Raw genomic sequence first — 20,663 nt, forward strand, 5'->3', positions numbered from 1 at the left:
TTTTTTTTAAGGAACTGTAAAAAGCAGTATTTTCTTAACTGGTTAAATGATTTTTACTAGGCTCTGGAAAATTTAGACATCCCTCATATAGCACTTTTTGAAACCTGAAATCCTAGTTATTTTCACATCACTTCAAACCCTTCCTGGAGATATTGGGTCCATCCATAATAGGAAAATGTTTCTAGTGTAGTTTATGGGTTTTAGTTCTCAACCTTAGCAACAGGACATAGCTGCAGTTTGATTTGATTTTAAAAGAAGTACTTGGATAGACTGGCATACATTTAATAAATTTAGTGAGATAACTAATCACGTTCTTTAACTATTTAACATTAGTTTTTTGTTTAGAGATGATAGTCATGTACATTAGTATAACATGCTCTCACCTATTGGTGAGGCATTCAATGAACTTTCAATTGTGAATCTTTAAGGTCCTTGCAAGATATAAATTTATATTAAATTTCAACATAATATGGAATATATTTGACTCAGATATATGTAACTGGAAGCAACTTTAACTTGGATATTTGTTTAAGCTCAGGGACCAACAATGTGGGTTCTCGAGTTACACTGCCTACACTATCACTTGTTGACTGTGCAGCCTTTGTGTTGATAACTGTACTTAGTACAGGCATAATTTTTTCATCTGACAAGTGTACTTGACCATGAAACATCAACTTTCCTGAAATGTGAGTGGATTAAGAGAAACATATGTCATATAGTAAATACTTAATGGAATATACCTATGTCTACCTAGTTATAATTCATATGTTACTTACATTTCTAATAAGTAAATGTATTTCCAATCCTGCCACCAATTTATAGTTCACCTTATTGAAACCAAAGGTTAAAACACTTGCTTTTGCATTTTGTGACGTTTAAACTGCCATATAAGTAATTCTGGTTTATAAAAACATCTCAATTATGATGATAATAGCACCATAATTTTGAAAGCCCTTTGGAAAAGTTATTTTGAATATTAAAATATTAAAAATGCTAAATGGCATTTGGGTATATGAATATGTGAGTAAAAGATTAATATAAAGTTCTTGACTTATTTTTAATAATTATATCTTTCATACAATGCTATCCTGTTGGTATTCAGATGTTTACACATAGACTCACATTCAGACTTGGCAGAATATTTTTATATGATGTTATTAGTTTTTTATGACAACTAAACAAAGAGAGCACCAGTAAGTAACTAGATTTTTTGAGCTAGGATGACTCTCAAATGCCACCACTTTTAAAATATCAATGAAAAAACTAACATGATTTGAAGCCTAGTTTAAAATAAAATACCATCGTTTCAAGATTTGGAAAATATGTATAGTTAAATGAATCACTTAATGTCTTCTTGAACTATAATTCTGCATTTTTGTTAGGGGTCATTTGAAATAAATTGGTTCTAAAGGCAAAATTCAATTTAAGAGAATTAATGTTAGATTTTTCTATAGCATAATTATTATTTCCTTTTTTCTTTCTTTTTTTTTTTTTTTTTTTTTTTTTTTTTTGAGATGGCATCTCACTCTGTCTCCCAGGCTGGAGTGCAATGGCATGATCTCACCGCCGCCTCCCAGGTTCAAGTTATTCTCCTGCCTCAGCCTCCTGAGTAGCTGGGACTACAGGTGCCTGCCACCATGCCCAGCTAATGTTTATATTTTTAATAGAGACGGGGTTTCACCATGTTGGCCAGGATGGTCTCGATCTCCTGACCTCGTGATCCACCCGCTTCAGCCTCCCGAAGTGCTGGGATTACAGGCGTGAGCCACCGTGCCTGGCCTATTATTTCCTTTTTTAAAAAAAATCTAATTTCACCCTTAAGCACATCAAAAAGAATAGCTGCCACCAAGAAAGGGCCTTTGTGCTTTGTATGTGTATCATGCTTTGTTTTTCTCTGGTATTTCTTACTCTTGATATAACAATACCTTTAAGCATTATATTTTAAATTAAATTTTTTCTACTATCAAACTTATTCTAGTGATATTTCTTGCCTTTCAAAATTACAGTATTGTATTTCCTTTAAGGGTCTCATGTTCATTCTATTGTCACCCTTGATACACGTAAAATCATTATTTTAGAGCTATAGAAAACAGGGTGGCCAATCTACAAACAATAAAATAGAAAAGCATATGTTTTTCAAAATCTCATTTTTTATTAAAACATTTGCACTCACAATACTTTAGTGCTAAGCTTTGTTTTCTTTATGAAGCCCAGAAAAACATTATAGATGTCTATTTTTTCTCCTCTGGAGAAAGATGAAATAAAATATATTATGCCCCTTTTATAGAGATGCACAGATTATATTTTAGCTTGATTATAAATCACAACAGCCATGGTTATCAATAAATAACAGTCATACTTACAGTACGTTATTGCAGCAGTGAAACAAATTTTCAATGGCACTGAAAAGTCAATAAGAAGTAGAATGCATATAAAATTCAATGATATGGGAAAGAAGCATATAAAGGGGAAAGAAGATAAACAACAAACTAGACTTTTGAACAAAGTGGAGTATACATTTACTGATTTTTATGTAGTATGATAAAGTTAGAGAGAAAGACAAAATGTACTTGAAACAAGGTAAACATTAGTTGTCATATCATATTGCAAGAAAAAATTATTCTTTGCACTCAAACTGCAGAGCCCTAAACCTATCAGGCCATGTAAGGGAAGTGCTTCCTGTATAATTACTAAAGACCATGTGAGAGAACTGCTTCCTATATAATTACTGGAAAAAATGATGAAAGATTGAGAACTATTGTTTAACATCACATAGCATAAACTTTGTGTAAATTGGCACTTTAATTTATAGCCTAAAAGTTCTGGTAGAAGGACACTGGAGCTGTCACTGGACCTTTGTACAAGAGAAGGGTATGGCTGCTAAACTAAGAGATTAAGAGCCCAGTGCTGTGCAGGTCAGATTGACTCCATCTGGCCCCTAGCAGTTTCATCAAATACTGCCAGGATTTTCCAAAATAAGTATCCCCCATCAAATATCATTACTTTCTGCTGAACAGATTATAGAGTACCATCTCCAGGCATTTCCTGCGTTTGTTGGGAACTGGAAGTTTTGAATCCTCATTGACTTGAAAGAGGCTGCCAACAATCAAACCTATTCATTATGACTACCTCCACACTCCCTACCAAGACTTGAAATAGCCCCAAACTGCTGCTGGTAATTCCCGATATCCTCAGCTTTCTGATCTTCCATGAGTATTAATTTTATCAGCAGGGTAGTTCTTTAGGGCCTTCAGAGTGCTCCTGGAACGTGCGGAGATTCATTAATGGAGTCTGGTTGTGATGCATTCGGCTAACTCTTTTTAAAGCTATACCTCATGTCATGCTATCTGTTCTATGATCCTGTTTTCCACTCTCATGTGTGTATGTATGCATGTTTTGTTTTGTCTGTTTCTTGTTTTATCACCTAATTGCTTGTCTTTTTATCCTTGACTTGCTGTTTTGTAAAGAACTTAGCATATATGTCTTCTATGCTTCTCTACGCCCTATATTTTCAAAGGCCCATTGCAAACCAAATGTGGTCATACACTGTGGCTGAACCATATTCTACTTTCAATGAATGCACCACTTTGAGGATGGGGATCTGCAATTTTTGAAGTCTCTTTTATATCTGTGCTTCCAATATTCCATTTCTATACATGTTCTCAGGCAATTTGGGGTTCACACAGTTATAAAATAAAAGTTTATTTCTCATTCAAACCTGGGCAATGGAGATTTTCCTATTTCGATAGCTTCTCTGAGCATCTTTTTTTTTTTTGCAAGTGGTGACCCATGGAATCTCAGGGATTTAGGATCTTTCTATTTTTGTAATACTGGTGTCTTCAACACATGACCTTCAAGATTTTGAGAAGGGTGAAAATAGAATGGGATGGGAGTTTTGTGGCCAGCCCGGAGAGTGTTATACATTTTCAGAACATAGTCACCTGGTATTGAGCTAGATGCAAGGAAGACTGGACAATGTGTACTAAAGTTAAAGCACATAGCAGAATCTCTGTCACATCGCATTTCTGTTTTATACTTAAGCTGGTCCCCTTCATATTTATGAGGTGGCTTCTTCCTGTATAATTTTATACTTAAGCTGATTCCCTTCATATTTATGAGGTGGCTGCTTCCTGTATAATTACTATCAGGCCATTTGCAGCAGCAAATGTTATATCCAGTGGGAGAGAGGAAGAAAACCTCTCTCTCAATCATGGACTGCAAACCTTTTCTTATAGCTTTGATCACAAAGTATGGAGGAGGATTGAGCAACCAGACAAAATCAGGATTTTGTAAGGAGAGGAAGGAACAGTAAATAGATTCGAGACAGTTGATCTATCGTGAGTATGACAAAGAATCAAGATAGAATGGCATTGTAGAACCAAGAGAGTGGAGAGTTTTGAAAAGATGGAGTGCCCAATGAGGATTATAATGATGCTGATTTTAGAAATTAGATGGTCCTTGGAGGCTCCGTATAAATAGTCCCCCAAAAAATCATGAGATTATTTTTCACATTATGGTTTATAGAGAAGTGCATGAAAGCTGAGGAAATGGGCCCTTGGTATTCATTCATAATGCTGTGCTCCATGCAGTTGACTTTATTTCCTAAATAAATGCTGCATTCTTGATGAAAGTTTAAGCTAAATACAATGAGCCCTCAACTTTGAAGATAATAGAAAACTATTATCATAATTAGAGTTTGTGTCATTTAAAAATATAATTTACTTCATTAAAAATTACTATTAGAAAGTTTTAATTTTGTCAGTATATTATTATATTTCTAACTTTTAAAATTCTCAGAGATCTAAAGTAAAATATAATTTTAACACTGAAATTATTTGATAGTGAAGATACAAATCTATGCTAATTGCTCTAATAACCTAGATAATTAATTATTATACATTCCTAAAATGGCATCCTATTAAGTTATTTTACTATGATGGATGTAATCATTTTGATAATAAGTAACCTACACATTTTTCTAGATTAATCACAGATGCTCTTCTAAAGTTGTCTTAATGTGATGAATTATAATAGTTCACTTATAAGCATCAAGAGTTTTTAAACTCTCTTGATAACCATATTCAAATTTTATCACCTATCACCTAGAGGTAGATTTATATTTTTATTCAAAATAACATGTCAGATGTTTTGTGTCTTATTTTCTGCAAAACAGATAACTTGTATGTAATTTTGAAATAAACTAAATAAATATTCAAACTATTAGACAAGTAGTACATATCTATATGTATAATCCCATTCTATCTAAATCAATTTAAAGATTACTTAAATTAGGTCTTTCTTGGACTCAATAGCCCCTACTGATACCTTCAAACTGAACTGCAGTTTATCCTCAAAAGTCACTCCATTCTTTCAAAACAAGAAAGACCATTATTTAACAACCTCACATTGTTAGATGTGAGGAAGTCACATTGATGACTTCCTTTTACCTAAGGATAAAAACCAAAGTCCTCTCTACTTCATCCTCTGCCTCCCTAGCTAGCCTATTGCCCTGTTGCTCTCAAATGGAGTATTTCCGGAGCCATGTTTGTATACCTGCTGTGTCCCTGATGCAAGCATAAGGTATGTGAGTCAAAAATGTTTTTGAAATATTATCTGCTTTTTAAAATGATGTCATTCCTTTTTTTCTATTCCTTTATCCCATTTGAAACAGTTTGGTTCTATACTTATGCCTAGGGGGAAAATATGACAGAAAAAGGAGATGGAGGAATTTAAAAGTATCTTTCTTACCTTTGTGCTTTAAAGCCCTTAGGAGCAGAAGAGGCTCACTGCATAGCTAAAGCACATCAGAACAAACATAATGAGTTAAGACTCATCCACCCTTTCTCCCTTTACCTTCAGATAATTTTATGGGAGCCAGGAATGCAAGGGATCTGTTCCCCATTTCCTGAGTACAGCCCTAGATATGACAAGACCCCAGAAAAGAAATTGTTGCATTGTGTGTCTAGACAGATACCATCACAGAGTTTCAGCTCTCCAGTGTGATGTAGGAATTGCTCAATGATTCCTGTGTTCCCAAGAATGAAACAGAAGTGGCAGAAAGAGAGCTATTGAAACAAAATAGGCCACAGGGAGAGGAGGGAACCAGAAGTTTCCATTGAGACTTGTGTGATCTATTAATAAATTATTTAAGTGATGCCTGTAAAGCCAGATGATATTTAGGCTTTTATGATGTTACCCCCAGTGTTGGCATAAAATGGGAAACCCTAAGAAATTATGCTCAAAGGAAAAATTCAGCTAATGAAGAGAAAGATTAAGAACCTACGTTTCTTGCATTCATGAAATTATACTCTGGCATTCACATCAGCTATGGAAATTTATACCTACTTCTTTGTGTGAATGTAAGTAATGGCATAATAAAAATAATCAATTCACCGCTGAGGTCCAATCATTTCTTCCCTTCAGTAAGTTCCCATACATTACTAACATCTGATAACAAAATGAAGCCCAAATTCTTTTGTAACATTTTATCTTTTTCTCAAAAAATGAACTTATCTTAGTGCTTCTTTATTTTTAAAGAGAATAATCTACATTGCTTACTTTCTCTGGAAGGTCTGACTCTAGGTTAAAGGTTGTACTATATAATCCTAAGTCTTTTCTTATTTTAATTTTCTCCTTCATTCCAGAATGTCTATTTAGCTATTAATATGTGTTAGGCACTATTTTAGATGGTAGAATTATAGAAGTAAAGTCAGTCTCTGTCCTCAAAGAACTCAAAATCTAACTGTATGGCATACTTAGAAAAATAATACAATAACCACATAAAGGCACCTCCTAAAGCAAACTGTGATGTAGAGTTGAATGTCAAAAAATCTCCCTGTCATAGGCAACCTTTGAGTATAGCATTGGAAACATGTATATTTGATGAGAAATACTTTTTTAGAAAAATAATTAGGTGTTTTTTCATTAAATGGAAAAAAAATAGAAGAAAGTTTCAAGATGATAATTGATTTTCATATTAATGAATTTATTTAATACACTGTGATCCACCATCACTGTTTGCATTAAAACATTTCTGAGGAAGTCCTAGCCAGTGCAATCAAGCAAGAGAAAAAAAAATGAAAGGCATTGAAATAGAAAAATAAGTCAAACTCTCTCTTCACTGATGATATGATTCTATACCTAGAAAATTCTAGAGTCTCTTCTAATGGCTGATAAAACTGATAAGTAATTTTAGGAAGGTTTCAGGACACAAAATCAAAACAAAAATTGGTAGTATTTCTGTATACTAATGTCCATGCTGAGAGTCAAATCAAGAGCATGATACCATTTACAGTAGCTGCAAAGAAAACAAAATACCTAGGAATACAACTAACCAAAGAGGCGAAAGATCTCTACCAGGAGAATTGCAAAACATTGCTGAAATAAATTAGAGATGACACAAATAAAGAGAAAAGCATTCCATGTTCATGGATTGGAAGAATCAACGTTGTTCAAAAGACCATACTGCCCAAAGCAATTTACAGATTCAGCACTATTCTTATCAAACAACCAGTGTCATTTTTCACAGAATTAGAAAAAACCATTCTAAAATTCACATAGAACCAAAGAAGAGTCTGAATAGCCAAAGCAGTCCTGAGCAAAAGGAACAAAGCTGAACACATCACACTACCCAATTTCAAACTATATTATAAGGCTACGAGAACCAAAACATCATTGTACTTGTATAAAAACAGACACATAGACCAGTGGAACAGGATAGAATAGAAAACTCAGACATAAAGCCACGCACATCTGATCTTTGGCAAGGATGACAAAAACAAATGGGGAAAGGGCTCCCTGTTCAATAAATGGTGCTGGGATAATTGACCCGTCATATGTAGAAGAATGAAACTGGACCCTTACCTTTTACCATATACAAAAATTAATTCAAGACGGATTAAAGATTTAAATGACCTAGAAGAAAACCCTAGGAAATTCCCTTCTTGACATGGGCCTTGGCAAAGATTTTTGGGCTAAGTCACCAAAAGGAACTTCAAGAAAAACAAAAATTCAAAAACAACAAAAAACAAAAATACAAGTGGGACCTAATTAAATAGAAGAGCTTCTGTACAACAAAAAAAATTATCAATAAACTAGCCAGATACCCTACAGAATGGGAGCAAATATTCACAAACTATGCATTTGGCAAAGGCCTAGTATCCAGAATCTGTAAGAAACTTAACAAGCAAAAAACAAATAACCCCAATGATAAATGGGCAAAGGACCTGAACAGACACTTTTCAAAACAACACATACAAGTGGCCAACAGACATGAAAATGTGCTCATCATCTGCTATCATCAGAGAATTGGAGATCAAAACCATGATGCAAAGCCATCGTACACTAGTCAGAATGGCTGTTATTATCTGAGGCAGGTTCTCGCCCTGTTACCCATGCTGGAGTTCAGATAGCATGACCATAGCTCACTGCAACCACAAAGTCCTGGGCTAAAGGGATCCTCTTGCCTCAGCTTCCTACAGGAAGCTGGGACTACAGTTTTTTTATTTGTTGGGAGAGGTATTTTATTTTTTTTTTTTTTTTTTTTCCTGTAGAGACAAGGTTTTTCTTTGTTGTCTAATCTGGTCCTGAACTTCTGGGCTAAAGCATTCCTCCCACCTCAACCTCCCGAAGTGCTGAGATTACAGGCGTGAGCTACCATGGCTGGCCTGACTGGCTATTATTAAAAAGTCAAAAAACAACAGATGCTGGTGAGGCTGTAGAGAAAAGGGAGCATGTACAGTGGTGGTGGGAATGTAAATTAGTTCAGCCACTGTGGAAAACAGTTTAGAGATTTTTCAAATAACTTAAAACAGAGCTATCATTTAACCCAACAATCCTGTTACTAGGTATATACTCAAAGGAAAACCAGAAAGACACAGGCATTTGCATGTTAATTGCTGCACTATTCACAATAGCAAAGACATAGAATTGACATAGGTGGCTATCCATGATGGACTGGATAAATGTAAATATACACTGTGGAATACTATGCAGCCATAAAAAGAATGAAATCATGTCATTTGTGGCAACATGGATGGAGCTGGAGGCTATAATCCTAAGAAAATTAATGCAGGAATTTAAAAGCAAATAGCACATGTTCTTACTTATAAATGAGAACTAAACATGGAGCACACATAGACATAAACTTGGGAATAATAGACACTGTGGACTACTGGTAGGGGATTGGGTAAAAAAAAACTGCCTATTGGATACTATGCTCACTACCTGAGTGCAATATACCCAAGTAACAAACTTGTACTTGTACCCTGTGTATCTAAAAAAAGGTAATTATAAAACCAAAAAATCATTTCTGAAATGCTGAATAGAAAACATACAATTTTCTACTGATTCATACCCTTACTTTTAAAAAAGTTAACTTTAACATTTTATCCTTCACCTGTTGATATGATTTGGCTTGGTGTCCCCACCCAAATCTCATCTTGAATTGTACTCCCATAATTACCATGTGTTGTTGGAGGAACGCAGTGGGAGATAATTGAATCATGGAGGCAGGTCTTTCCTGTGCTGTTCTCATGATAGTGAATAAGTCTCATGAGATCTAATGACTTTATAAGGAGGAGTTTTCCTGCAAAAGCTGTTTGCCTGCCACTATCCACATAAGATGTGACTTGCTCCTCCTTGCCTTCTGCCATAATCGTGAGGCTTCCCCAGCCATATGGAACTGTAAGTGCAATTAAACCTCTGTCTTTTGTAAATTGCCCAGTCTCAGGTATGTCTTTATCAGTAGCATGAAAACAAACTAATATGCCTGTGATTAAAATTATGCCTAAGAATGTTAACATTTACTCCTAGGAACAAACTCTCTTCAGCAATGTATAGTGCCTTTGTATTTAATTCTTCTGTAGCAATCATACAAAAAAAAAAAAAAATGAAAGCATACATGTTTTCATAGTGTACTCTTTGTTTTGAGTTCAATTGTGTCTCCCAAAACGAGATGTTGAAGTTCTAATCTGCTGTACCTGTGAATGTGATCACATTTGGAAATAACATGCTTGTAGCTGTAAACGAGTTGAGGACATTTTGGATTAGCATGAGCCCTAACGCAGTATGACTGATGTCCTTATTAGAAAAGAAGAGACACACACATACACACAAACACTTACACATATGCATGTGTGCGCGCACACATACACACGAGAGAGAGAGAGAGCAATCATGGGATGGTTTCGCTTTCACAGTCTCCAGAAGGAACATGCTGTGCTCATACCTTGCTTTCAGACTTCTGGCTTCCAGAACTGTAAAAGATAAATCTCTGGTGTTTTAATCCATCCAACTTGTGGTACTCTGTTACAACAGCCCTAGGACACTGCTACTGTGTTTTAATTGCTCTGTTCATAAACTTAGAAACAAAATCTTTCCAAAAAATACAAAGCATTCCACAAGTTTTTCTTTTATTGTTCACTTAAGTAACTTGTAATTATTTTATGTAATTACCTAAGTGAATTCCTGTCACATAATTCTTGGGGTCAGTCACTCAGTTGGGGATTCAGGTTTATCTATTAAAGATCAACAGTCAGTACCGCCCTTAGACTTGGACAAATCCTGCTCTTGATCCTCAGAGGTCCTACCATTTGAAGTGACTTCCTTGACATGACATTTTTGGGTCTTCCTTTGCTGCCTGGGGATGTCTGGGGCTGGCAATGCCATCTGCCAGATGCTTTGATTGGCAGGGTACCATATCCCAATTTATCATTTTTGGGGTCCTCTCTGATCCTCTTATCTGTATGTGGATTCAACCCAATGCCCTGTGGAGCTCATGAACTTGTGTTGATGGCATCTTTTCAGGACTTTAATGTCTGGGTTCTGGTTCCAGGAAGGTGGCCTGGTTGGTGGATATTTTCTGCTTACGGATATGATAATTCTTCTACACGATCATGAAAGATTCAGCTGCTGGAACCATGCTGATTTGGGGTGACTTCTCATTCACATTGGACATAGGACAATTCAAGGATCTGGGTGTGCGCTTTTGCCAATTTATGCCTAGGTTCTCACCTGTTTTCATTCTGACTTGCAGTGCTTATTCTATAGCACCCAAGGACAATCACCACACCTCCTCTTCAGGCTTGTCAGCATATTTCAGGACGACTTCCAGGATGTTAGATCCTATCTCTTCTGAGGGCTTTTGCTTTTGATTCTTTTGCTCCACAGTGCCAATGGACCCTCTGGTTCATGTTCTTTCTTGTTTCCAATCCATGTGTGTACGCTGTGCACTTCTAGGTCAGTGTTGAGCCATGCCTGACACAGGACAGATATTCCTTGCGTGAATGAAACTACTTATGTGTTCCTCACCTAACCTCCCTGCTGGTGTTGGTCTGCAGAAGGCCAGTGTCAATATCGAAAAAGCTCGTATTTTAGAAATGTACTCATTGTGATCTGAAGAATTTAAAATAGTCATGTTTGAAAATGTGTCATTTTACATTTATAGTACTGCCATGGTGTAATGTGTTGTTTAAAATTTGTGTGTTACTACTACAAATAGTAAAGTTAACATGACCACAAAGTAAATTATTGTTTATGCTTTTCTGCATGCTCTGGGTAAGACTTGCATTTGTGGTCATCATCAATGAAGCCTAGCAATATCTTTCGGGAATATCATTGGAAACCAATATTCATGATGAATGATGCAGCCTTATGAGCAATAATGTGAGCATCAAATAAATGGAATTAGGGAACTACAGAGCCAAGAACATCTATATTGTTCAATATAAACAGGTTCTAAAGATCTATAGCATTGTTATCTTTTTCCTGTGGCTGGCTATAAGAAATTAGCCAGAAATGGCATATTTGAGAGAAAAGAACAAAGAAATTGTTCCAGATCCTGAATAGGAGGAGATGGGGGCCTGGCCACTATAAGGGATCTTTAAGTTTGTTGATTGGATGGTAAACACAGATATAAACACTTTTCACTGTCCATTATTCTAAAGCTTTATTGATAAATCAAGGTATTTCACATGAGACAATGTATTTTAAGTAAAATTGTTCATGTAGACAGGAACCTAACAAAAAATATTTGCCTGGGCTGCCTAACTTCTAGAGGCAATCCTGTCAATAGCTATTTAAAAGGCGGTTGGGAGGAGAGGACTGGGCAGAGGGAAAAGTGGACAAAGCCTCAGCCAATCCAGCAGGGTTATGCCCTGCATCTGATTGAAATGGTTTGGCCTTTACACCCCTGCCTCTCTCAGTTACTGGTCCCTGGAGGAATATGACCTTATACAAGGTGGTTCTCTGTGGCTGAGATAGAGAAGCTGAAGAAGCTAATAGCTGGAGACCATCTGCAGTTTGCACACCCCAACACTGGGCAGCAAATCCTTTCTTGAAATGGGGGTCTGGGCAGCACATCTTTGTGTCTACCACAAATATAATTTCAGGATTTAGTTTGAGAGAGATCTGTAAATGGAATTTAAATATATTCTAAAGTGCCCCAAACTTATATGCCAAATATATATATATATATATATATATATATATATATATATATATATATCTTACAAACATATATACACATATGCTTTAGGCATTTTAGAATATATTTAAATTATATTAAATTATATATATATATATTTGTTCAAAATTATGGAGAGGCAGAGGCAACTAATTATTGTTAATTTAATTACTATTAATAGCCCTTGTCTTATTAAATTTAAAAAACTTTGTCTACAAAACTTGATTTCCCAATTACTAATTGATAAAGTTTGGCTGTCTCCCCTCCCAGATCTCATCTTGAATTGTAGTTCCCATAATCCTCACATGTCATGGGAGGAACCCGGTGGAAGGTAATTGAATCATGGAGGCGGTTACCCCCATGCTGCTGTTCTCATGATAGTGAGGGATTTCTCACAGAATCTGATGGTTTATAAAGGGCTTTTCCCCCTTTTGCTTTGCAATCCTCCTTTTTGACGCCATATGAAGAAGGATGTGTTTGCTTCCCCTTCCACCATGATTGTAAGTTTCCTGAGGCCTTCCCAGTGATGTGGAACTGTGAGTCAATCAAACCTCTTTCCTTTATAAATTAGCCAGTCTCAGGTATGTCTTTACTAGAAGCATGAGAACAGACTAATACAGTAAATTGGTACCATTAGAGTGGGGTGCTGCTATAAGGATACCCAAAAATGTGGAAATGACTCTGAAGCTGGGTAACAGGCAGAAGTTGGAACAGTTTGGAGGGCTCAGAAGAAGACAGAAAAATGTGGGAAAGTTTGGAACTGCCTAGAGATTTGGAGGGCTCAGAAAATTGGAAGATGTGGGAAAGTTTGGAACTTCCTAGAGACTTGTTGAATGGCTTTGACCAAAATGCTGATAGTGATACAAACAATGAAGTTCAGGCTGAGATGGTCTCAGGTGGAGATAAGGAACTTGGGAACTGAAGCAAAGGTGATTCTTGTTATGCTTTAGCAAAGAGACTGGCAGCATTTTGCCCCTGCCCTAAAGATCTGTGGAACTTTGAACTTGAGAAAGATGATTTACGGTGTCTAATAGAAGAAGTTTCAAAGTGGCAAAGTATTCAAAGGAAGCAGAGCATAAAAGTTTGGAAAATTTGCAGCCTGACAATGCAATAGAAAAGAAAAACCCATTTTCTGGGGAGAAATTTGCATAAGTAGCAAGGGACTGAATGTTAATCTTCGAAACAATGAGGAATGTCTCCAGGGCATGTCAGAGACCTTCTTGGCAGCCCCTCTCATCTGAGGCCTGGAGACTTAGGACGAAAAAAGTGTTTTGTGGCCTGGGACCAGGGCCCCCTTGCTGTGTGCAGCCTAGGGACTTGGTGCCTTGCATCCCAGCTGCTCCAGCCATGGCAACGAGGACCCAAGGTAAAGCTCAGGCTGTGGCTTCAGAGGATGCAAGCCTCAAGCCTTGGCAGCTTCCATGTGGTATTGAGCCTGCAGGTGTACAGAAGACAAGAATTGAGGTTTGGAGACCTCTAACTGGATTTCAGAGTATGTATGGAAACGCCTGGATGTCCAGGCAGAAATTTGCTGCAGGGGCACAGCCCTCATGGAGAACCTCTGCCAGGGTAGTGTGGAAGGGAAATGTGGGGTTGGCACTGCCTAGTGGAGCTATGAGAAGAGGGCCACCATTTTCCAGACCGCAGAATGGTAGATCCACTGACAGTTTTCCCTGTGTGCCTGGAAAAGCCACAGACAATTCTAGTTGTGAAGGCAGCTGAGAGGGAGACTGTACCATGCAAAGCCACAGAGGTGGAGCTGCCCAAGGCCATGGGAGCCCACATTCTGCATCAGTGTGATCTGGATGTGAGACATGGAGTCAAAGGAGATCATTTTGGAGCTTTAAGATTTGACTTCCTCACTGGATTTTGAACTTGCATGGGGCATGTAGCCCTTTCATTTTGACCAATTTCTCCCATTTGGAATGGGTGTATTTACCTAATGTCTGCACTCCTATTGTATCTAAAAAGTAACTATCTTGCTTTCGATTTTACAGGCTCTTGGTTGGAAGGGGCTTGCCTTGTCTCAGATGAGACTTTGAACTTGGAATTTTGAGTTAATGTTGGAAATAGTTAAAACTTTTGGGGACTGTTGGAAGGGCATGATTGTGTTTTGAAATGTGAGGACCTGTGATTTGGGAAGGGCCAGGGTCAGAATGATATGGTTTGGCTAGGTCCCCACCCAAGTCTCATCTTGAATTGTAGTTCCCATAATCTCCACATTTCGTGGGAGGTAGCCGGTGGGAGGTAATTGAACCATGAGAGCGGTTACCTCCATGCTGCTGTTCTCATGATAGTGAGTGAGTTCTTACAACATTTGATGTTTGTTTAAGGGGTTTTTCCTCCTTTTGCTTGGCATTTCTTCTTGCTGTAGCCATGTGAAAAAGGACATACTTGCTTCCCCTTCAACCAGGTATGTAAGTTTCCTGAGGCCTCCCCAGCCCTGTGGAACTGTAAATCAATTAAATATCCTTTTTTTTTTTTTTTTTTTTTTTTGAGACAGAATCTTGCTTTGTCACCCAGAATCTTGCTTTTGTCATCTTGGCTCACTGAAACCTCTGCCTCCTGGTTTCAAGCTGTTCTCCTGCCTCAGCCTCCCAAGTAGCTGGGACTACAGGTGCCTGCCACCACGCCCGGTTAATTTTTGTGTTTTTAGTAAAGATGAGGTTTCACCATATTGGCAAGGCTGATCTCAAACTCCTGACCTTGTGATTCACCCTCCTTGGCCTCCCAAAGTGCTGGGATTACAGGCGTGAGCCACGGCACCTGGCCAATTAAATATTTTTCTTTATAAATTACCGAGTCTCAGGCATGTATTTATTAGCAGTGTGAGAATGGACTAATACACTAATAAATCTGATAATGTTACAATTTTTAAATACCTAATTTTCTACATCACTTCTTTTCCACACTTGGGTTTTAAGGTGCTTTCTTAAATATATCCATGTCTATGTATATCTTTATCTGTATCTACCCTGGTATATCTATTAGAAGTCTATTATAGCTCTACCTAGGGAGATACAGATGTAGATATACATATCCGTATATTCTGAAGTTTTTATTTGCTACACATTTTATAATTAACTAGGTTGTACATGTGTTTAATAAAAAATAATAGTGTAATTATAAAATTAATAAAATGGCATTGTTCTGTTCTTATCCTCATCAACTTGCTTCTCCAGAATTAAACACTTTCACCTACTTATCTGTTATTTATCTCCACATTTCTAAAAAGCCTCCTTTTAAAATGGATTTTTCTGGTTTAAAGTTTGTATCTTAATTTCTTAATATTGATTTCTTAAGATAGAAAACCTATCTTGCTTAAATTATTACACACTTCTTTTCTCTTTATTCAGCCACCTACGCACTTTCTTTCCCTCCAGTCTCTCAGTTTATAATTATATAATGTATCACTAATTCAATGTTTAGTGTTCATGTAATATTCAATATTTCGTATTTACACAATATGACTATGGAAGTACTATTTTCAGCTGAATCAAGTTATGATAATATTTTCTTTTTGTATAACCTTCTTTTCTAGAGTTATTTTCATTTTTTCTCTTGTTTAATTCTATACGCTTACTACAGATTCATCCTCAAACTTTTTGAAAGATATGTAAAACTTATTTTAATCAAATTGGTTTCATCTTCTTTCCCCTTGGAGATACAGATCTTTCCAGCACCCCTTTGTCCTCCCTCTGATCTGGACCACATGCTGTCTAGGTTGGCTGCACAGATGTCAACTCGGAGCCTCCTTTTGGCAGCACGCTAAGAAACTTTTTGACATGTCTTTGTTGAATCCCACTTTCTGGACACCATATTTTGTTCTGTCTTGAATTGTCTTCTCATATTGATGGAGTGAATTCTCCACTAGCTTTAGGAGAAAGAAGGCAAAGAACTTGAACATTTTGAGAACTTCCATTTCTGAAAATGTCTTCATTATTCTGATTCATACTTGGTTGAGCAAATTCCTAGGTCTGTTTTTTTCCTTCGGAATGTTGAAGTATTGCTACAACATCCTAAACCTGAGAATGTGTGTGGAGTTGTCAAGAAGACCTCATCATAAGGGTGAGGAATGTATCTACATAAAGGTTAGAATCTACAGGTGTTTTCTCTAGGCTGGTTTGTGTTTTCCAGAGAAGAAGGATCCAGTGCTCTGCTTTGGCTGAAAAAGAGAAGATAACCGAAGAATCTCATTATTCAGAAACTAATTTCAGCTAACCTCTCTGTTATCCGTACAGATTCTCATCCTTCCTCTCAGCTGCACCTGGTATCCTTAAGGCTATCCTTGCCATGTATCAATGTCTTTAGACAGTGAATCTTTGCCTTCTGCCAAGGAGGTTGTGTAGTTTAGGGAAGGACATTGGAGTCTAGCTGCTACTGACTCCATTTTGCCTGTACTCAGTGCCTCATAATCTCATATTTTTCAGGGTTCTGGGAGAAAAATCTGGTTTGCTTCTTGTGAGTGTTACCCCTACACGCTGCTTGGTTTTTAGTCTTCTCAGGACAGCTAAATTGGTTAACATTCATATGCTTTGCAGCTTCTAAAATGTTGTTGTTCTCTCTCTGCTTCTGTTGCTCTTTTGTATTTCCTTTAACCTTGTGGGATTTTTGTTTATTCCTTATTATCATTTTAGCTGAGATTTGAAGAGAGAAATTTAGCATCTTCATTTAATGTATTCTTTAAATTGCAACTTCTGATCAATAATAATTTCTGCCTTTTTACCTCTCCATTAAAATGTTCCTCTCTTTGAAATTGTAAATGTCCAGAATAGTACAAAATTCTGATCAAATTTGGCAGAGTGAAGGTTTTTATTACATTTTCTATTCCAAAATAAATTGTGAAAAACAAAAATTACACTGAAAACTCAACACACAGAAAGTAAGACAACAATTTAAACGCAACTGGAAATCAACCACAACTCTGAAAAGAATACTTTCAAAAGAAATCAGGAGATACATGAAATATACAGAAAAACATGCAACAAGCTATAGAAGAAAGGCTGTCCAAGTGCACACCCATCTGTATATTTGTTGCAGTACATAGAAGTTTTCTAAAATAAATTCACTATAGAAATAAAAATTAAATTAGTAGCAGTAACATATATCATAAGCTCTGCTGAAAGGTAGTTAGGGATATGGATGAGAGGCTTGAAAAAATCAATAAAAATGTAAAAAGAAGCTGATTAGAAAAGGGAAAGAAGAAATGAATCATGATATAAATATCAAACAAGGTGGATATTGATAGACCATAGACTTTGAACATTTAACAGAAGAGATGAAGCTTATATGGGATTTTAGTTCAGGACAAACCCATGTTTTCAGTGGGTGTCCCTCAGAACCTCTTCCATGGCCAAAGGGTACTAAATAGAGTCAGTGGGTAATTTTCAGGATAGGCGTAACTCCAATATTATGTTGGCAATTTAGAGAAAAATAACATTTATTTTCTAAGATATTATTATAATGCCTAGAAAAGTAGTCTTTGGCAGGGGGTGGGAGTAAGAATTGAGTAAAGTTTGATGTTGTAAATAAAACTATAAAGTATTTTAAAGTATAATTTAATTTTCAGAATGGGAAACCTGTTTTGGTTTTACCAAAATCGCATATATTAACTTTTAAATTTTTATATATAGTATATAACAGATGTGTGTGTGTTTGTGTGTTCAGTCTTTCATACATTCTAATCTTGAGTGAGTGATTTATTCATTTAATTGCCTTCTTAATACAGAATAATTTTGCCAAAAATCATATGTGTAAATCCAGAAGTGACTTGTTACTTCCCTACTGAAGATATTTTAAGTAAAATTAGCCTCACTCCCCTATTTGACAGCCTGAGCAAGCTGGAAACCTTTCCTGTAATCCTTTCTTGTATCTAAATCACGGTATCAATTTTTTGGCTTTTCTGGGCCACACTGGAAGAAGAAGAATTGTCTTGGGCCACAGTAAAAAACACTAACTATAGCTGATGAGACAAAAAAATTACAAAACAATTTCATAATGTTTTACAAAAGTTTACAAATTTGTGTTGAGCTGCATTCAAAGCCATCCTGGGCTGTATGTTGCCTTCAGGCCGTGGGTTGGACAAGCTTGACGTAAATGAAAGAAGTATTATAATTACTAATCTGAAATTATAGATTCTTGAAAAATTTCCTTTCTTAGTAGATAAGAATTTTATGTAACATGATACTTTGTATTAAATTCTAATGAGGATATATGTTTTACAATAGATTTAAGTTGAGTTTCAGATACTGAGGCTGATAATATTTTTTTGTAGGATTTAATTTTTTTTTTTTTTTTTTTGAGACGGAGTCTCGCTGTGCTCCCAGGCTGGAGTGCAGTGGCGTGATCTCGGCTCACTGCAAGCTCCGCCTCCCGGGTTCACGCCATTCTCCCGCCTCAGCCTCCCAAGTAGCTGAGACTACAGGCGCCCGCCACCACGCCCGGCTAGTTTTTTGTATTTTTAGTAGAGATGGGGTTTCACCATGTTAGCCAGGATGGTCTCGATCTCCTGACCTCGTGATCCACCCGCCTCGGCCTCCCAAAGTGCTGGGATTACAGGCTTGAGCCACTGCGCCCGGCCAGGATTTAATTTTTATTGACACATTAATGAAACTATACTTTAGAGCAGTAGGGATGACTTAAATTTCATTATGTTAATGAGTAAATTTTATTAAATTTTCATTAAGTTACTAAACTGTAGGATGTTGAAAATGTTTTTAACATGATCAATGCAGTTACCGTGGATATTGCTCTTCATTTTAAAACCACTTCAGAATAAATAGTGGTCTGCTGGTCAACCAGGTTTCCCTTCTACTCCTCAAAAAATCCGTGATTTGTAGAATTTGCTGATTTCTGTATTAAACCCTCCATTATGGCTGATTTTGAGCTATCAATCTGATGTCACTGATGGTAACTTTAGGGAGAAAGGTGAACAATGGGCTCTCCTTGGCCCTGTGTGTTCAGTCTTTCATACATTCTAATCTAGCACACTACTGCATAATCTAGCACACTACTGCATTAACACGCAGGGATGCATCACTTAACAAGTTGTGTTCTGAGAAGTGTGTCCTTAGGTGATTTGTTGTGTGAATATCATAGAGTGTACTTACACAAACCTAGATGATGTAGCCTACTACACACCTAAGTTATATGGTATAGGCTATTGCTCCTAGGCTATAATCTGTACAATGTGTTACTAAAATGAATGCTGTAGGCAACTGTAACACAATGGTCAGTATTTGTGTAACTAAACATAGAAAATGTACATTAAAATCATGGTATAAACGATTTTAAATGACATACCTATACAGATCACTTACCATGAATGGAGCTTGCGAACTGGAAGTTGCTCAAATATTTTCTGTCTTTATATCCTTATTCTTTAGGCATTTTTTTTCTATTTTTAAAATGTTTTATAATTTTTAGTTTTTTGAAATTTTTTGTTAAAAACAAAGACTCAAATACACACATTAGCAAAGGCCTACTCAGGGTCAGGATCGTCAGTCATTGTCACTGTCTTCCACTTCCACATCTTGTTCCCCTGAATGGTCTTCAGAGATTATCTTCAGAGATAATAACAAGCATGGAGCTGTCTTCTCCTGTGATAATAATGCCTTCTTCTGGAATACCTCCTGAAGGACCTGTCTGAGGCTGTCGTAGAGTTAACTTTGGTTTTTTAATAAGCTAGAGTATACTCTACAATGATAAGAAGTAAAAAATAAATATATCAACCAGCAACAGCATTATCATTACCAAGTATTATGTTCTGTACATAATCATATATGTTATTCTTTTCTGTGACTGGCAGCACGGTGGGTTTGTTTACACCAGCATCACAACAAACTTGAGTATTGCATTGTGCTATGATATTGTGATGGCTATGACATGACTAGGGAATAGGAATTTTTCAGCTCCTTTGTAATCTCATGGGACCACCATAGTACATACTGTTCATCACTGACTGAAATGTCATTATGTAGTGCATGACTGTAATCATTTGTGTCATTTTCTTTTTTCTCTAAATTTAAATACACCCTTAAAAAGTCAAGTAGAACCAGAAGCATTTATAATGAAAAATGATCCAAACCTCATTCTACTAACCTCCTTCCCAGAGAGAAGTTACTCTCTTTAACTGTTTCTGTTTTTAGTTCTGCCAGTTATGATTTCTTCCCAAATCTAAATAATCTGCTATAAGGCTGTT

At 36.5% G+C, this 20,663-nt stretch overlaps 1 protein-coding gene and 1 long non-coding RNA gene across 9 annotated transcripts in view; both read left to right on the forward strand.

Moving 5' to 3' along the window:
- SPAG16 (sperm associated antigen 16) overlaps positions 1-20,663 on the forward strand; it is a 1,155,561-nt gene that overhangs the window by 234,299 nt on the left and 900,599 nt on the right. The window lies entirely within an intron of this gene.
- On the forward strand, positions 4,780-6,392 carry LOC110740985. Its single transcript, XR_002516432.1, has 2 exons — positions 4,780-5,580; positions 6,203-6,392. It is a non-coding gene; the product is annotated as an uncharacterized LOC110740985 (long non-coding RNA).

The sequence above is a fragment of the Papio anubis genome, chromosome 10 (genome assembly GCF_008728515.1).
Source record: "Papio anubis isolate 15944 chromosome 10, Panubis1.0, whole genome shotgun sequence".
In the NCBI taxonomy this organism is placed as follows: Eukaryota; Metazoa; Chordata; class Mammalia; order Primates; family Cercopithecidae; genus Papio; species Papio anubis.